The sequence below is a fragment of the Carassius gibelio genome, chromosome A3, assembly GCF_023724105.1.
Source record: "Carassius gibelio isolate Cgi1373 ecotype wild population from Czech Republic chromosome A3, carGib1.2-hapl.c, whole genome shotgun sequence".
Taxonomy (NCBI): Eukaryota; Metazoa; Chordata; class Actinopteri; order Cypriniformes; family Cyprinidae; genus Carassius; species Carassius gibelio.
Window position 1 is genome coordinate 1,188,807 of NC_068373.1, and position 18,075 is coordinate 1,206,881.

General features: G+C 38.7%; 19 pseudogenes; all 19 read right to left on the reverse strand.

Annotated features, from left to right (window-relative positions):
* Positions 1 to 788: 788 nt before the first annotated feature.
* Positions 789 to 907, reverse strand: LOC127961422 (uncharacterized; annotated as a pseudogene).
* Positions 908 to 1,834: 927 nt separating this feature from the next.
* LOC127963047 (uncharacterized) lies at positions 1,835 to 1,953 on the reverse strand (annotated as a pseudogene).
* A 488-nt stretch (positions 1,954 to 2,441) lies between these two features.
* LOC127966102 (uncharacterized) lies at positions 2,442 to 2,560 on the reverse strand (annotated as a pseudogene).
* Positions 2,561 to 3,045: 485 nt separating this feature from the next.
* LOC127962069 (uncharacterized) lies at positions 3,046 to 3,164 on the reverse strand (annotated as a pseudogene).
* A 1,534-nt stretch (positions 3,165 to 4,698) lies between these two features.
* LOC127961429 (uncharacterized) lies at positions 4,699 to 4,817 on the reverse strand (annotated as a pseudogene).
* Positions 4,818 to 5,743: 926 nt separating this feature from the next.
* LOC127963055 (uncharacterized) lies at positions 5,744 to 5,862 on the reverse strand (annotated as a pseudogene).
* Positions 5,863 to 6,349: 487 nt separating this feature from the next.
* On the reverse strand, positions 6,350 to 6,468 carry LOC127966113 (uncharacterized; annotated as a pseudogene).
* Positions 6,469 to 7,999: 1,531 nt separating this feature from the next.
* Positions 8,000 to 8,118, reverse strand: LOC127961436 (uncharacterized; annotated as a pseudogene).
* A 926-nt stretch (positions 8,119 to 9,044) lies between these two features.
* LOC127963060 (uncharacterized) lies at positions 9,045 to 9,163 on the reverse strand (annotated as a pseudogene).
* A 487-nt stretch (positions 9,164 to 9,650) lies between these two features.
* Positions 9,651 to 9,769, reverse strand: LOC127966121 (uncharacterized; annotated as a pseudogene).
* Positions 9,770 to 10,255: 486 nt separating this feature from the next.
* Positions 10,256 to 10,374, reverse strand: LOC127962075 (uncharacterized; annotated as a pseudogene).
* A 928-nt stretch (positions 10,375 to 11,302) lies between these two features.
* LOC127964036 (uncharacterized) lies at positions 11,303 to 11,421 on the reverse strand (annotated as a pseudogene).
* A 487-nt stretch (positions 11,422 to 11,908) lies between these two features.
* Positions 11,909 to 12,027, reverse strand: LOC127961474 (uncharacterized; annotated as a pseudogene).
* Positions 12,028 to 12,514: 487 nt separating this feature from the next.
* Positions 12,515 to 12,633, reverse strand: LOC127962079 (uncharacterized; annotated as a pseudogene).
* Positions 12,634 to 14,168: 1,535 nt separating this feature from the next.
* On the reverse strand, positions 14,169 to 14,287 carry LOC127961444 (uncharacterized; annotated as a pseudogene).
* A 927-nt stretch (positions 14,288 to 15,214) lies between these two features.
* LOC127963069 (uncharacterized) lies at positions 15,215 to 15,333 on the reverse strand (annotated as a pseudogene).
* A 487-nt stretch (positions 15,334 to 15,820) lies between these two features.
* LOC127966129 (uncharacterized) lies at positions 15,821 to 15,939 on the reverse strand (annotated as a pseudogene).
* A 486-nt stretch (positions 15,940 to 16,425) lies between these two features.
* On the reverse strand, positions 16,426 to 16,544 carry LOC127962083 (uncharacterized; annotated as a pseudogene).
* A 928-nt stretch (positions 16,545 to 17,472) lies between these two features.
* On the reverse strand, positions 17,473 to 17,591 carry LOC127964042 (uncharacterized; annotated as a pseudogene).
* Positions 17,592 to 18,075: the final 484 nt, after the last annotated feature.

Consider the following 18,075-nt stretch of genomic DNA (forward strand, 5'->3'; position numbering starts at 1 on the left):
TTCAAGATTATTATATAATTTGTGAAAAATTTCCAAAAATCTTAAAGCAACTGGTATTACCACAGTGTCTCCCATCCAATTACTAACCAGGCCCATACCTGCTAAGATTCAGATATGGGGCATTGACTCCTTTCTTTTTTTCTTGCAAGATTATTATATAATTTGTGAAAAATTTCCAAAAATCTTAAAGCAAATGGTATTACCAGGGGGTCTCCCATCCAATTACTAACCAGGCCCAAACCTACTTAGCTTCCGAGCTCAGACATGATCTGGCATAGCCAGGGTGGTATGGCCATAACCGAAGACTGCTGCAAAGAGAGAGCTATTTAAAGATCAGTCAATCTAATCGCCGGTACATTATACAGGACCAAACCTGCTTAGCTTCCGAGAGCAGACGAGATCAGGCATAGCCAGGTTGTTACGGTCGCAAGCGAAGGATACTGCAAAGAGAGGACTATTTAAAGATCAGCCAATCAAATCGCCCATACATTATATAAGTAGGAATGAAAACCCAAAAGCTTACAGCACCTGGTATTCCCAGGCGGTCTCCCATCCAAGCACTAACCAGGCCAATACCTGCTAAGATTAAGAGATCGGGCATTGGCTCTTTTTTTTAAGATTATTATATAATTAGTAATAAATTTCCAATAATATTAGAGCACCTGGTATTACCAGGGGGTCTCCCATCCAAACACTACACAGGTCCATAACTGCTAAGATTCAAAGAATGGGCATTGACTCTTTTTTTTTTTCAAGATTATTATATAATTTGTGAAAAATTTACAAAAATCTTAAAGCAACTGGTATTACCAGGGGGTCTCCCATTCAATTACTAACCAGGCCCAAACCTGCTTAGCTTCCGAGCTCAGACATGATCTGGCATAGCCAGGGTGGTATGGCCATAAGCGAAGACTGCTGCAAAGAGAGAGCTATTTAAAGATCAGTCAATCTAATCGCCGGTACATTATATAAGTAGGAAAGAAAACCCTAAAGCTTAAAGCACCTGGTATTCCCAGGCGGTCTCCCATCCAAGCACTAACCAGGCCAATACCTGCTAAGATTAAGAGATCGGGCATTGACTCTTTTTTTTTTTTTAAGATTATTATATAATTAGTAATAAATTTCCAATAATATTAGAGCACCTGGTATTCCGAGGCGGTCTCCCATCCAGACACTAAACAGGTCCATGACTGCTAAGATTCAAAGAATGGGCATTGACTCTTTTTTTTTTTCAAGATTATTATATAATTTGTGAAAAATTTACAAAAATCTTAAAGCAACTGGTATTACCAGGGGGTCTCCCATCCAATTACTAACCAGGCCCATACCTGCTAAGATTAAGAGATCGGGCATTGACTCTTTTTTTTTAAGATTATTATATAATTAGTAATACATTTCCAATAATATTAGAGCACCTGGTTTTCCGAGGCGGTCTCCCATCCAAGCACTAAACAGGTCCATACCTCCTAAGATTCAAAGATTGGGCATTTACTCTATTTTTTTTTTTTTTTTTTTGCAAGATTATTATGTAATTAGTAAAAATTGCCAAAAATATTACAGCAACTGGTATTTCCCGGCCGTCTTCCATCCAAGTACTAACCAGGCAAAACCTGCTATTATTCAGAGATCAGGCATTGACTTTTTTTTTTTTTTTTCAAGATTATTATATAATTTGTGAAAAATTTCCAAAAATCTTAAAGCAACTGGTATTACCACAGTGTCTCCCATCCAATTACTAACCAGGCCCATACCTGCTAAGATTCAGATATGGGGCATTGACTCCTTTCTTTTTTTCTTGCAAGATTATTATATAATTTGTGAAAAATTTCCAAAAATCTTAAAGCAAATGGTATTACCAGGGGGTCTCCCATCCAATTACTAACCAGGCCCAAACCTGCTTAGCTTCCGAGCTCAGACATGATCTGGCATAGCCAGGGTGGTATGGCCATAAGCGAAGACTGCTGCAAAGAGAGAGCTATTTAAAGATCAGCCAATCTAATCGCCGGTACATTATACAGGACCAAACCTGCTTAGCTTCCGAGAGCAGACGAGATCAGGCATAGCCAGGTTGTTACGGTCGCAAGCGAAGGATACTGCAAAGAGAGGACTATTTAAAGATCAGCAAATCAAATCGCCCATACATTATATAAGTAGGAATGAAAACCCAAAAGCTTACAGCACCTGGTATTCCCAGGCGGTCTCCCATCCAAGCACTAACCAGGCCAATACCTGCTAAGATTAAGAGATCGGGCATTGGCTCTTTTTTTTTAAGATTATTATATAATTAGTAATAAATTTCCAATAATATTAGAGCACCTGGTATTACCAGGGGGTCTCCCATCCAAACACTACACAGGTCCATGACTGCTAAGATTCAAAGAATGGGCATTGACTCTTTTTTTTTTCAAGATTATTATATAATTTGTGAAAAATTTACAAAAATCTTAAAGCAACTGGTATTACCAGGGGGTCTCCCATCCAATTACTAACCAGGCCCAAACCTGCTTAGCTTCCGAGCTCAGACATGATCTGGCATAGCCAGGGTGGTATGGCCATAAGCGAAGACTGCTGCAAAGAGAGAGCTATTTAAAGATCAGCCAATCTAATCGCCGGTACATTATACAGGACCAAACCTGCTTAGCTTCCGAGAGCAGACGAGATCAGGCATAGCCAGGTTGTTACGGTCGCAAGCGAAGGATACTGCAAAGAGAGGACTATTTAAAGATCAGCCAATCAAATCGCCCATACATTATATAAGTAGGAATGAAAACCCAAAAGCTTACAGCACCTGGTATTCCGAGGCGGTCTCCCATCCAAGCACTAACCAGGCCAATACCTGCTAAGATTAAGAGATCGGGCATTGGCTCTTTTTTTAAGATTATTATATAATTAGTAATAAATTTCCAATAATATTAGAGCACCTGGTATTACCAGGGGGTCTCCCATCCAAACACTACACAGGTCCATGACTGCTAAGATTCAAAGAATGGGCATTGACTCTTTTTTTTTCAAGATTATTATATAATTTGTGAAAAATTTACAAAAATCTTAAAGCAACTGGTATTACCAGGGGGTCTCCCATCCAATTACTAACCAGGCCCAAACCTGCTTAGCTTTCGAGCTCAGACATGATCTGGCATAGCCAGGGTGGTATGGCCATAAGCGAAGACTGCTGCAAAGAGAGAGCTATTTAAAGATCAGCCAATCTAATCGCCGGTACATTATATAAGTAGGAAAGAAAACCCTAAAGCTTAAAGCACCTGGTATTCCCAGGCGGTCTCCCATCCAAGCACTAACCAGGCCAATACCTGCTAAGATTAAGAGATCGGGCATTGACTCTTTTTTTTTTTTTAAGATTATTATATAATTAGTAATAAATTTCCAATAATATTAGAGCACCTGGTATTCCGAGGCGGTCTCCCATCCAGACACTAAACAGGTCCATGACTGCTAAGATTCAAAGAATGGGCATTGACTCTTTTTTTTTTCAAGATTATTATATAATTTGTGAAAAATTTACAAAAATCTTAAAGCAACTGGTATTACCAGGGGGTCTCCCATCCAATTACTAACCAGGCCCATACCTGCTAAGATTAAGAGATCGGGCATTGACTCTTTTTTTTTAAGATTATTATATAATTAGTAATACATTTCCAATAATATTAGAGCACCTGGTTTTCCGAGGCGGTCTCCCATCCAAGCACTAAACTGGTCCATACCTCCTAAGATTCAAAGATTGGGCATTTACTCTATTTTTTTTTTTTTTTTTTTTGCAAGATTATTATGTAATTAGTAAAAATTGCCAAAAATATTACAGCAACTGGTATTTCCCGGCCGTCTTCCATCCAAGTACTAACCAGGCAAAACCTGCTATTATTCAGAGATCAGGCATTGACTTTTTTTTTTTTTTTTCAAGATTATTATATAATTTGTGAAAAATTTCCAAAAATCTTAAAGCAACTGGTATTACCACAGTGTCTCCCATCCAATTACTAACCAGGCCCATACCTGCTAAGATTCAGATATGGGGCATTGACTCCTTTCTTTTTTTCTTGCAAGATTATTATATAATTTGTGAAAAATTTCCAAAAATCTTAAAGCAAATGGTATTACCAGGGGGTCTCCCATCCAATTACTAACCAGGCCCAAACCTACTTAGCTTCCGAGCTCAGACATGATCTGGCATAGCCAGGGTGGTATGGCCATAACCGAAGACTGCTGCAAAGAGAGAGCTATTTAAAGATCAGTCAATCTAATCGCCGGTACATTATACAGGACCAAACCTGCTTAGCTTCCGAGAGCAGACGAGATCAGGCATAGCCAGGTTGTTACGGTCGCAAGCGAAGGATACTGCAAAGAGAGGACTATTTAAAGATCAGCCAATCAAATCGCCCATACATTATATAAGTAGGAATGAAAACCCAAAAGCTTACAGCACCTGGTATTCCCAGGCGGTCTCCCATCCAAGCACTAACCAGGCCAATACCTGCTAAGATTAAGAGATCGGGCATTGGCTCTTTTTTTTAAGATTATTATATAATTAGTAATAAATTTCCAATAATATTAGAGCACCTGGTATTACCAGGGGGTCTCCCATCCAAACACTACACAGGTCCATAACTGCTAAGATTCAAAGAATGGGCATTGACTCTTTTTTTTTTTCAAGATTATTATATAATTTGTGAAAAATTTACAAAAATCTTAAAGCAACTGGTATTACCAGGGGGTCTCCCATTCAATTACTAACCAGGCCCAAACCTGCTTAGCTTCCGAGCTCAGACATGATCTGGCATAGCCAGGGTGGTATGGCCATAAGCGAAGACTGCTGCAAAGAGAGAGCTATTTAAAGATCAGTCAATCTAATCGCCGGTACATTATATAAGTAGGAAAGAAAACCCTAAAGCTTAAAGCACCTGGTATTCCCAGGCGGTCTCCCATCCAAGCACTAACCAGGCCAATACCTGCTAAGATTAAGAGATCGGGCATTGACTCTTTTTTTTTTTAAGATTATTATATAATTAGTAATAAATTTCCAATAATATTAGAGCACCTGGTATTCCGAGGCGGTCTCCCATCCAGACACTAAACAGGTCCATGACTGCTAAGATTCAAAGAATGGGCATTGACTCTTTTTTTTTTTCAAGATTATTATATAATTTGTGAAAAATTTACAAAAATCTTAAAGCAACTGGTATTACCAGGGGGTCTCCCATCCAATTACTAACCAGGCCCATACCTGCTAAGATTAAGAGATCGGGCATTGACTCTTTTTTTTTAAGATTATTATATAATTAGTAATACATTTCCAATAATATTAGAGCACCTGGTTTTCCGAGGCGGTCTCCCATCCAAGCACTAAACAGGTCCATACCTCCTAAGATTCAAAGATTGGGCATTTACTCTATTTTTTTTTTTTTTTTTTTGCAAGATTATTATGTAATTAGTAAAAATTGCCAAAAATATTACAGCAACTGGTATTTCCCGGCCGTTTTCCATCCAAGTACTAACCAGGCAAAACCTGCTATTATTCAGAGATCAGGCATTGACTTTTTTTTTTTTTTTTTCAAGATTATTATATAATTTGTGAAAAATTTCCAAAAATCTTAAAGCAACTGGTATTACCACAGTGTCTCCCATCCAATTACTAACCAGGCCCATACCTGCTAAGATTCAGATATGGGGCATTGACTCCTTTCTTTTTTTCTTGCAAGATTATTATATAATTTGTGAAAAATTTCCAAAAATCTTAAAGCAAATGGTATTACCAGGGGGTCTCCCATCCAATTACTAACCAGGCCCAAACCTGCTTAGCTTCCGAGCTCAGACATGATCTGGCATAGCCAGGGTGGTATGGCCATAAGCGAAGACTGCTGCAAAGAGAGAGCTATTTAAAGATCAGCCAATCTAATCGCCGGTACATTATACAGGACCAAACCTGCTTAGCTTCCGAGAGCAGACGAGATCAGGCATAGCCAGGTTGTTACGGTCGCAAGCGAAGGATACTGCAAAGAGAGGACTATTTAAAGATCAGCAAATCAAATCGCCCATACATTATATAAGTAGGAATGAAAACCCAAAAGCTTACAGCACCTGGTATTCCCAGGCGGTCTCCCATCCAAGCACTAACCAGGCCAATACCTGCTAAGATTAAGAGATCGGGCATTGGCTCTTTTTTTTTAAGATTATTATATAATTAGTAATAAATTTCCAATAATATTAGAGCACCTGGTATTACCAGGGGGTCTCCCATCCAAACACTACACAGGTCCGTGACTGCTAAGATTCAAAGAATGGGCATTGACTCTTTTTTTTTTCAAGATTATTATATAATTTGTGAAAAATTTAAAAAATCTTAAAGCAACTGGTATTACCAGGGGGTCTCCCATCCAATTACTAACCAGGCCCAAACCTGCTTAGCTTCCGAGCTCAGACATGATCTGGCATAGCCAGGGTGGTATGGCCATAAGCGAAGACTGCTGCAAAGAGAGAGCTATTTAAAGATCAGCCAATCTAATCGCCGGTACATTATATAAGTAGGAAAGAAAACCCTAAAGCTTAAAGCACCTGGTATTCCCAGGCGGTCTCCCATCCAAGCACTAACCAGGCCAATACCTGCTAAGATTAAGAGATCGGGCATTGACTCTTTTTTTTTTTTTAAGATTATTATATAATTAGTAATAAATTTCCAATAATATTAGAGCACCTGGTATTCCGAGGCGGTCTCCCATCCAGACACTAAACAGGTCCATGACTGCTAAGATTCAAAGAATGGGCATTGACTCTTTTTTTTTCAAGATTATTATATAATTTGTGAAAAATTTACAAAAATCTTAAAGCAACTGGTATTACCAGGGGTCTCCCATCCAATTACTAACCAGGCCCATACCTGCTAAGATTAAGAGATCGGGCATTGACTCTTTTTTTTTAAGATTATTATATAATTAGTAATACATTTCCAATAATATTAGAGCACCTGGTTTTCCGAGGCGGTCTCCCATCCAAGCACTAAACAGGTCCATACCTCCTAAGATTCAAAGATTGGGCATTTACTCTATTTTTTTTTTTTTTTTTTGCAAGATTATTATGTAATTAGTAAAAATTGCCAAAAATATTACAGCAACTGGTATTTCCCGGCCGTCTTCCATCCAAGTACTAACCAGGCAAAACCTGCTATTATTCAGAGATCAGGCATTGACTTTTTTTTTTTTTTTTCAAGATTATTATATAATTTGTGAAAAATTTCCAAAAATCTTAAAGCAACTGGTATTACCACAGTGTCTCCCATCCAATTACTAACCAGGCCCATACCTGCTAAGATTCAGATATGGGGCATTGACTCCTTTCTTTTTTTCTTGCAAGATTATTATATAATTTGTGAAAAATTTCCAAAAATCTTAAAGCAAATGGTATTACCAGGGGGTCTCCCATCCAATTACTAACCAGGCCCAAACCTACTTAGCTTCCGAGCTCAGACATGATCTGGCATAGCCAGGGTGGTATGGCCATAACCGAAGACTGCTGCAAAGAGAGAGCTATTTAAAGATCAGTCAATCTAATCGCCGGTACATTATACAGGACCAAACCTGCTTAGCTTCCGAGAGCAGACGAGATCAGGCATAGCCAGGTTGTTACGGTCGCAAGCGAAGGATACTGCAAAGAGAGGACTATTTAAAGATCAGCCAATCAAATCGCCCATACATTATATAAGTAGGAATGAAAACCCAAAAGCTTACAGCACCTGGTATTCCCAGGCGGTCTCCCATCCAAGCACTAACCAGGCCAATACCTGCTAAGATTAAGAGATCGGGCATTGGCTCTTTTTTTTAAGATTATTATATAATTAGTAATAAATTTCCAATAATATTAGAGCACCTGGTATTACCAGGGGGTCTCCCATCCAAACACTACACAGGTCCATAACTGCTAAGATTCAAAGAATGGGCATTGACTCTTTTTTTTTTTTCAAGATTATTATATAATTTGTGAAAAATTTACAAAAATCTTAAAGCAACTGGTATTACCAGGGGGTCTCCCATTCAATTACTAACCAGGCCCAAACCTGCTTAGCTTCCGAGCTCAGACATGATCTGGCATAGCCAGGGTGGTATGGCCATAAGCGAAGACTGCTGCAAAGAGAGAGCTATTTAAAGATCAGTCAATCTAATCGCCGGTACATTATATAAGTAGGAAAGAAAACCCTAAAGCTTAAAGCACCTGGTATTCCCAGGCGGTCTCCCATCCAAGCACTAACCAGGCCAATACCTGCTAAGATTAAGAGATCGGGCATTGACTCTTTTTTTTTTTTTAAGATTATTATATAATTAGTAATAAATTTCCAATAATATTAGAGCACCTGGTATTCCGAGGCGGTCTCCCATCCAGACACTAAACAGGTCCATGACTGCTAAGATTCAAAGAATGGGCATTGACTCTTTTTTTTTTTCAAGATTATTATATAATTTGTGAAAAATTTACAAAAATCTTAAAGCAACTGGTATTACCAGGGGGTCTCCCATCCAATTACTAACCAGGCCCATACCTGCTAAGATTAAGAGATCGGGCATTGACTCTTTTTTTTTAAGATTATTATATAATTAGTAATACATTTCCAATAATATTAGAGCACCTGGTTTTCCGAGGCGGTCTCCCATCCAAGCACTAAACAGGTCCATACCTCCTAAGATTCAAAGATTGGGCATTTACTCTATTTTTTTTTTTTTTTTTTGCAAGATTATTATGTAATTAGTAAAAATTGCCAAAAATATTACAGCAACTGGTATTTCCCGGCCGTTTTCCATCCAAGTACTAACCAGGCAAAACCTGCTATTATTCAGAGATCAGGCATTGACTTTTTTTTTTTTTTTTCAAGATTATTATATAATTTGTGAAAAATTTCCAAAAATCTTAAAGCAACTGGTATTACCACAGTGTCTCCCATCCAATTACTAACCAGGCCCATACCTGCTAAGATTCAGATATGGGGCATTGACTCCTTTCTTTTTTTCTTGCAAGATTATTATATAATTTGTGAAAAATTTCCAAAAATCTTAAAGCAAATGGTATTACCAGGGGGTCTCCCATCCAATTACTAACCAGGCCCAAACCTGCTTAGCTTCCGAGCTCAGACATGATCTGGCATAGCCAGGGTGGTATGGCCATAAGCGAAGACTGCTGCAAAGAGAGAGCTATTTAAAGATCAGCCAATCTAATCGCCGGTACATTATACAGGACCAAACCTGCTTAGCTTCCGAGAGCAGACGAGATCAGGCATAGCCAGGTTGTTACGGTCGCAAGCGAAGGATACTGCAAAGAGAGGACTATTTAAAGATCAGCAAATCAAATCGCCCATACATTATATAAGTAGGAATGAAAACCCAAAAGCTTACAGCACCTGGTATTCCCAGGCGGTCTCCCATCCAAGCACTAACCAGGCCAATACCTGCTAAGATTAAGAGATCGGGCATTGGCTCTTTTTTTTTAAGATTATTATATAATTAGTAATAAATTTCCAATAATATTAGAGCACCTGGTATTACCAGGGGGTCTCCCATCCAAACACTACACAGGTCCGTGACTGCTAAGATTCAAAGAATGGGCATTGACTCTTTTTTTTTTCAAGATTATTATATAATTTGTGAAAAATTTAAAAAATCTTAAAGCAACTGGTATTACCAGGGGGTCTCCCATCCAATTACTAACCAGGCCCAAACCTGCTTAGCTTCCGAGCTCAGACATGATCTGGCATAGCCAGGGTGGTATGGCCATAAGCGAAGACTGCTGCAAAGAGAGAGCTATTTAAAGATCAGCCAATCTAATCGCCGGTACATTATACAGGACCAAACCTGCTTAGCTTCCGAGAGCAGACGAGATCAGGCATAGCCAGGTTGTTACGGTCGCAAGCGAAGGATACTGCAAAGAGAGGACTATTTAAAGATCAGCCAATCAAATCGCCCATACATTATATAAGTAGGAATGAAAACCCAAAAGCTTACAGCACCTGGTATTCCGAGGCGGTCTCCCATCCAAGCACTAACCAGGCCAATACCTGCTAAGATTAAGAGATCGGGCATTGGCTCTTTTTTTAAGATTATTATATAATTAGTAATAAATTTCCAATAATATTAGAGCACCTGGTATTACCAGGGGGTCTCCCATCCAAACACTACACAGGTCCATGACTGCTAAGATTCAAAGAATGGGCATTGACTCTTTTTTTTTTCAAGATTATTATATAATTTGTGAAAAATTTACAAAAATCTTAAAGCAACTGGTATTACCAGGGGGTCTCCCATCCAATTACTAACCAGGCCCAAACCTGCTTAGCTTTCGAGCTCAGACATGATCTGGCATAGCCAGGGTGGTATGGCCATAAGCGAAGACTGCTGCAAAGAGAGAGCTATTTAAAGATCAGCCAATCTAATCGCCGGTACATTATATAAGTAGGAAAGAAAACCCTAAAGCTTAAAGCACCTGGTATTCCCAGGCGGTCTCCCATCCAAGCACTAACCAGGCCAATACCTGCTAAGATTAAGAGATCGGGCATTGACTCTTTTTTTTTTTTTAAGATTATTATATAATTAGTAATAAATTTCCAATAATATTAGAGCACCTGGTATTCCGAGGCGGTCTCCCATCCAGACACTAAACAGGTCCATGACTGCTAAGATTCAAAGAATGGGCATTGACTCTTTTTTTTTTTCAAGATTATTATATAATTTGTGAAAAATTTACAAAAATCTTAAAGCAACTGGTATTACCAGGGGGTCTCCCATCCAATTACTAACCAGGCCCATACCTGCTAAGATTAAGAGATCGGGCATTGACTCTTTTTTTTTAAGATTATTATATAATTAGTAATACATTTCCAATAATATTAGAGCACCTGGTTTTCCGAGGCGGTCTCCCATCCAAGCACTAAACAGGTCCATACCTCCTAAGATTCAAAGATTGGGCATTTACTCTATTTTTTTTTTTTTTTTTTTTGCAAGATTATTATGTAATTAGTAAAAATTGCCAAAAATATTACAGCAACTGGTATTTCCCGGCCGTCTTCCATCCAAGTACTAACCAGGCAAAACCTGCTATTATTCAGAGATCAGGCATTGACTTTTTTTTTTTTTTTTCAAGATTATTATATAATTTGTGAAAAATTTCCAAAAATCTTAAAGCAACTGGTATTACCACAGTGTCTCCCATCCAATTACTAACCAGGCCCATACCTGCTAAGATTCAGATATGGGGCATTGACTCCTTTCTTTTTTTCTTGCAAGATTATTATATAATTTGTGAAAAATTTCCAAAAATCTTAAAGCAAATGGTATTACCAGGGGGTCTCCCATCCAACTACTAACCAGGCCCAAACCTGCTTAGCTTCCGAGCTCAGACATGATCTGGCATAGCCAGGGTGGTATGGCCATAAGCGAAGACTGCTGCAAAGAGAGAGCTATTTAAAGATCAGCCAATCTAATCGCCGGTACATTATACAGGACCAAACCTGCTTAGCTTCCGAGAGCAGACGAGATCAGGCATAGCCAGGTTGTTACGGTCGCAAGCGAAGGATACTGCAAAGAGAAGACTATTTAAAGATCAGCAAATCAAATCGCCCATACATTATATAAGTAGGAATGAAAACCCAAAAGCTTACAGCACCTGGTATTCCCAGGCGGTCTCCCATCCAAGCACTAACCAGGCCAATACCTGCTAAGATTAAGAGATCGGGCATTGGCTCTTTTTTTTTAAGATTATTATATAATTAGTAATAAATTTCCAATAATATTAGAGCACCTGGTATTACCAGGGGGTCTCCCATCCAAACACTACACAGGTCCATGACTGCTAAGATTCAAAGAATGGGCATTGACTCTTTTTTTTTTCAAGATTATTATATAATTTGTGAAAAATTTAAAAAATCTTAAAGCAACTGGTATTACCAGTTGGTCTCCCATCCAATTACTAACCAGGCCCAAACCTGCTTAGCTTCCGAGCTCAGACATGATCTGGCATAGCCAGGGTGGTATGGCCATAAGCGAAGACTGCTGCAAAGAGAGAGCTATTTAAAGATCAGCCAATCTAATCGCCGGTACATTATACAGGACCAAACCTGCTTAGCTTCCGAGAGCAGACGAGATCAGGCATAGCCAGGTTGTTACGGTCGCAAGCGAAGGATACTGCAAAGAGAGGACTATTTAAAGATCAGCCAATCAAATCGCCCATACATTATATAAGTAGGAATGAAAACCCAAAAGCTTACAGCACCTGGTATTCCGAGGCGGTCTCCCATCCAAGCACTAACCAGGCCAATACCTGCTAAGATTAAGAGATCGGGCATTGGCTCTTTTTTTAAGATTATTATATAATTAGTAATAAATTTCCAATAATATTAGAGCACCTGGTATTACCAGGGGGTCTCCCATCCAAACACTACACAGGTCCATGACTGCTAAGATTCAAAGAATGGGCATTGACTCTTTTTTTTTTTCAAGATTATTATATAATTTGTGAAAAATTTACAAAAATCTTAAAGCAACTGGTATTACCAGGGGGTCTCCCATCCAATTACTAACCAGGCCCAAACCTGCTTAGCTTTCGAGCTCAGACATGATCTGGCATAGCCAGGGTGGTATGGCCATAAGCGAAGACTGCTGCAAAGAGAGAGCTATTTAAAGATCAGCCAATCTAATCGCCGGTACATTATATAAGTAGGAAAGAAAACCCTAAAGCTTAAAGCACCTGGTATTCCCAGGCGGTCTCCCATCCAAGCACTAACCAGGCCAATACCTGCTAAGATTAAGAGATCGGGCATTGACTCTTTTTTTTTTTTTAAGATTATTATATAATTAGTAATAAATTTCCAATAATATTAGAGCACCTGGTATTCCGAGGCGGTCTCCCATCCAGACACTAAACAGGTCCATGACTGCTAAGATTCAAAGAATGGGCATTGACTCTTTTTTTTTTCAAGATTATTATATAATTTGTGAAAAATTTACAAAAATCTTAAAGCAACTGGTATTACCAGGGGGTCTCCCATCCAATTACTAACCAGGCCCATACCTGCTAAGATTAAGAGATCGGGCATTGACTCTTTTTTTTTTAAGATTATTATATAATTAGTAATACATTTCCAATAATATTAGAGCACCTGGTTTTCCGAGGCGGTCTCCCATCCAAGCACTAAACAGGTCCATACCTCCTAAGATTCAAAGATTGGGCATTTACTCTATTTTTTTTTTTTTTTTTTTTGCAAGATTATTATGTAATTAGTAAAAATTGCCAAAAATATTACAGCAACTGGTATTTCCCGGCCGTCTTCCATCCAAGTACTAACCAGGCAAAACCTGCTATTATTCAGAGATCAGGCATTGACTTTTTTTTTTTTTTTCAAGATTATTATATAATTTGTGAAAAATTTCCAAAAATCTTAAAGCAACTGGTATTACCACAGTGTCTCCCATCCAATTACTAACCAGGCCCATACCTGCTAAGATTCAGATATGGGGCATTGACTCCTTTCTTTTTTTCTTGCAAGATTATTATATAATTTGTGAAAAATTTCCAAAAATCTTAAAGCAAATGGTATTACCAGGGGGTCTCCCATCCAATTACTAACCAGGCCCAAACCTACTTAGCTTCCGAGCTCAGACATGATCTGGCATAGCCAGGGTGGTATGGCCATAACCGAAGACTGCTGCAAAGAGAGAGCTATTTAAAGATCAGTCAATCTAATCGCCGGTACATTATACAGGACCAAACCTGCTTAGCTTCCGAGAGCAGACGAGATCAGGCATAGCCAGGTTGTTACGGTCGCAAGCGAAGGATACTGCAAAGAGAGGACTATTTAAAGATCAGCCAATCAAATCGCCCATACATTATATAAGTAGGAATGAAAACCCAAAAGCTTACAGCACCTGGTATTCCCAGGCGGTCTCCCATCCAAGCACTAACCAGGCCAATACCTGCTAAGATTAAGAGATCGGGCATTGGCTCTTTTTTTTAAGATTATTATATAATTAGTAATAAATTTCCAATAATATTAGAGCACCTGGTATTACCAGGGGGTCTCCCATCCAAACACTACACAGGTCCATAACTGCTAAGATTCAAAGAATGGGCATTGACTCTTTTTTTTTTTTCAAGATTATTATATAATTTGTGAAAAATTTACAAAAATCTTAAAGCAACTGGTATTACCAGGGGGTCTCCCATTCAATTACTAACCAGGCCCAAACCTGCTTAGCTTCCGAGCTCAGACATGATCTGGCATAGCCAGGGTGGTATGGCCATAAGCGAAGACTGCTGCAAAGAGAGAGCTATTTAAAGATCAGTCAATCTAATCGCCGGTACATTATATAAGTAGGAAAGAAAACCCTAAAGCTTAAAGCACCTGGTATTCCCAGGCGGTCTCCCATCCAAGCACTAACCAGGCCAATACCTGCTAAGATTAAGAGATCGGGCATTGACTCTTTTTTTTTTTTTAAGATTATTATATAATTAGTAATAAATTTCCAATAATATTAGAGCACCTGGTATTCCGAGGCGGTCTCCCATCCAGACACTAAACAGGTCCATGACTGCTAAGATTCAAAGAATGGGCATTGACTCTTTTTTTTTTTCAAGATTATTATATAATTTGTGAAAAATTTACAAAAATCTTAAAGCAACTGGTATTACCAGGGGGTCTCCCATCCAATTACTAACCAGGCCCATACCTGCTAAGATTAAGAGATCGGGCATTGACTCTTTTTTTTTAAGATTATTATATAATTAGTAATACATTTCCAATAATATTAGAGCACCTGGTTTTCCGAGGCGGTCTCCCATCCAAGCACTAAACAGGTCCATACCTCCTAAGATTCAAAGATTGGGCATTTACTCTATTTTTTTTTTTTTTTTTTTGCAAGATTATTATGTAATTAGTAAAAATTGCCAAAAATATTACAGCAACTGGTATTTCCCGGCCGTTTTCCATCCAAGTACTAACCAGGCAAAACCTGCTATTATTCAGAGATCAGGCATTGACTTTTTTTTTTTTTTTTCAAGATTATTATATAATTTGTGAAAAATTTCCAAAAATCTTAAAGCAACTGGTATTACCACAGTGTCTCCCATCCAATTACTAACCAGGCCCATACCTGCTAAGATTCAGATATGGGGCATTGACTCCTTTCTTTTTTTCTTGCAAGATTATTATATAATTTGTGAAAAATTTCCAAAAATCTTAAAGCAAATGGTATTACCAGGGGGTCTCCCATCCAATTACTAACCAGGCCCAAACCTGCTTAGCTTCCGAGCTCAGACATGATCTGGCATAGCCAGGGTGGTATGGCCATAAGCGAAGACTGCTGCAAAGAGAGAGCTATTTAAAGATCAGCCAATCTAATCGCCGGTACATTATACAGGACCAAACCTGCTTAGCTTCCGAGAGCAGACGAGATCAGGCATAGCCAGGTTGTTACGGTCGCAAGCGAAGGATACTGCAAAGAGAGGACTATTTAAAGATCAGCAAATCAAATCGCCCATACATTATATAAGTAGGAATGAAAACCCAAAAGCTTACAGCACCTGGTATTCCCAGGCGGTCTCCCATCCAAGCACTAACCAGGCCAATACCTGCTAAGATTAAGAGATCGGGCATTGGCTCTTTTTTTTTAAGATTATTATATAATTAGTAATAAATTTCCAATAATATTAGAGCACCTGGTATTACCAGGGGGTCTCCCATCCAAACACTACACAGGTCCGTGACTGCTAAGATTCAAAGAATGGGCATTGACTCTTTTTTTTTTCAAGATTATTATATAATTTGTGAAAAATTTAAAAAATCTTAAAGCAACTGGTATTACCAGGGGGTCTCCCATCCAATTACTAACCAGGCCCAAACCTGCTTAGCTTCCGAGCTCAGACATGATCTGGCATAGCCAGGGTGGTATGGCCATAAGCGAAGACTGCTGCAAAGAGAGAGCTATTTAAAGATCAGCCAATCTAATCGCCGGTACATTATACAGGACCAAACCTGCTTAGCTTCCGAGAGCAGACGAGATCAGGCATAGCCAGGTTGTTACGGTCGCAAGCGAAGGATACTGCAAAGAGAGGACTATTTAAAGATCAGCCAATCAAATCGCCCATACATTATATAAGTAGGAATGAAAACCCAAAAGCTTACAGCACCTGGTATTCCGAGGCGGTCTCCCATCCAAGCACTAACCAGGCCAATACCTGCTAAGATTAAGAGATCGGGCATTGGCTCTTTTTTTAAGATTATTATATAATTAGTAATAAATTTCCAATAATATTAGAGCACCTGGTATTACCAGGGGGTCTCCCATCCAAACACTACACAGGTCCATGACTGCTAAGATTCAAAGAATGGGCATTGACTCTTTTTTTTTTCAAGATTATTATATAATTTGTGAAAAATTTACAAAAATCTTAAAGCAACTGGTATTACCAGGGGGTCTCCCATCCAATTACTAACCAGGCCCAAACCTGCTTAGCTTTCGAGCTCAGACATGATCTGGCATAGCCAGGGTGGTATGGCCATAAGCGAAGACTGCTGCAAAGAGAGAGCTATTTAAAGATCAGCCAATCTAATCGCCGGTACATTATATAAGTAGGAAAGAAAACCCTAAAGCTTAAAGCACCTGGTATTCCCAGGCGGTCTCCCATCCAAGCACTAACCAGGCCAATACCTGCTAAGATTAAGAGATCGGGCATTGACTTTTTTTTTTTTTTTAAGATTATTATATAATTAGTAATAAATTTCCAATAATATTAGAGCACCTGGTATTCCGAGGCGGTCTCCCATCCAGACACTAAACAGGTCCATGACTGCTAAGATTCAAAGAATGGGCATTGACTCTTTTTTTTTTTCAAGATTATTATATAATTTGTGAAAAATTTACAAAAATCTTAAAGCAACTGGTATTACCAGGGGGTCTCCCATCCAATTACTAACCAGGCCCATACCTGCTAAGATTAAGAGATCGGGCATTGACTCTTTTTTTTTAAGATTATTATATAATTAGTAATACATTTCCAATAATATTAGAGCACCTGGTTTTCCGAGGCGGTCTCCCATCCAAGCACTAAACAGGTCCATACCTCCTAAGATTCAAAGATTGGGCATTTACTCTATTTTTTTTTTTTTTTTTTTTGCAAGATTATTATGTAATTAGTAAAAATTGCCAAAAATATTACAGCAACTGGTATTTCCCGGCCGTCTTCCATCCAAGTACTAACCAGGCAAAACCTGCTATTATTCAGAGATCAGGCATTGACTTTTTTTTTTTTTTTTCAAGATTATTATATAATTTGTGAAAAATTTCCAAAAATCTTAAAGCAACTGGTATTACCACAGTGTCTCCCATCCAATTACTAACCAGGCCCATACCTGCTAAGATTCAGATATGGGGCATTGACTCCTTTCTTTTTTTCTTGCAAGATTATTATATAATTTGTGAAAAATTTCCAAAAATCTTAAAGCAAATGGTATTACCAGGGGGTCTCCCATCCAACTACTAACCAGGCCCAAACCTGCTTAGCTTCCGAGCTCAGACATGATCTGGCATAGCCAGGGTGGTATGGCCATAAGCGAAGACTGCTGCAAAGAGAGAGCTATTTAAAGATCAGCCAATCTAATCGCCGGTACATTATACAGGACCACACCTGCTTAGCTTCCGAGAGCAGACGAGATCAGGCATAGCCAGGTTGTTACGGTCGCAAGCGAAGGATACTGCAAAGAGAAGACTATTTAAAGATCAGCAAATCAAATCGCCCATACATTATATAAGTAGGAATGAAAACCCAAAAGCTTACAGCACCTGGTATTCCCAGGCGGTCTCCCATCCAAGCACTAACCAGGCCAATACCTGCTAAGATTAAGAGATCCGGCATTGGCTCTTTTTTTTTAAGATTATTATATAATTAGTAATAAATTTCCAATAATATTAGAGCACCTGGTATTACCAGGGGGTCTCCCATCCAAACACTACACAGGTCCATGACTGCTAAGATTCAAAGAATGGGCATTGACTCTTTTTTTTTTTCAAGATTATGATATAATTTGTGAAAAATTTA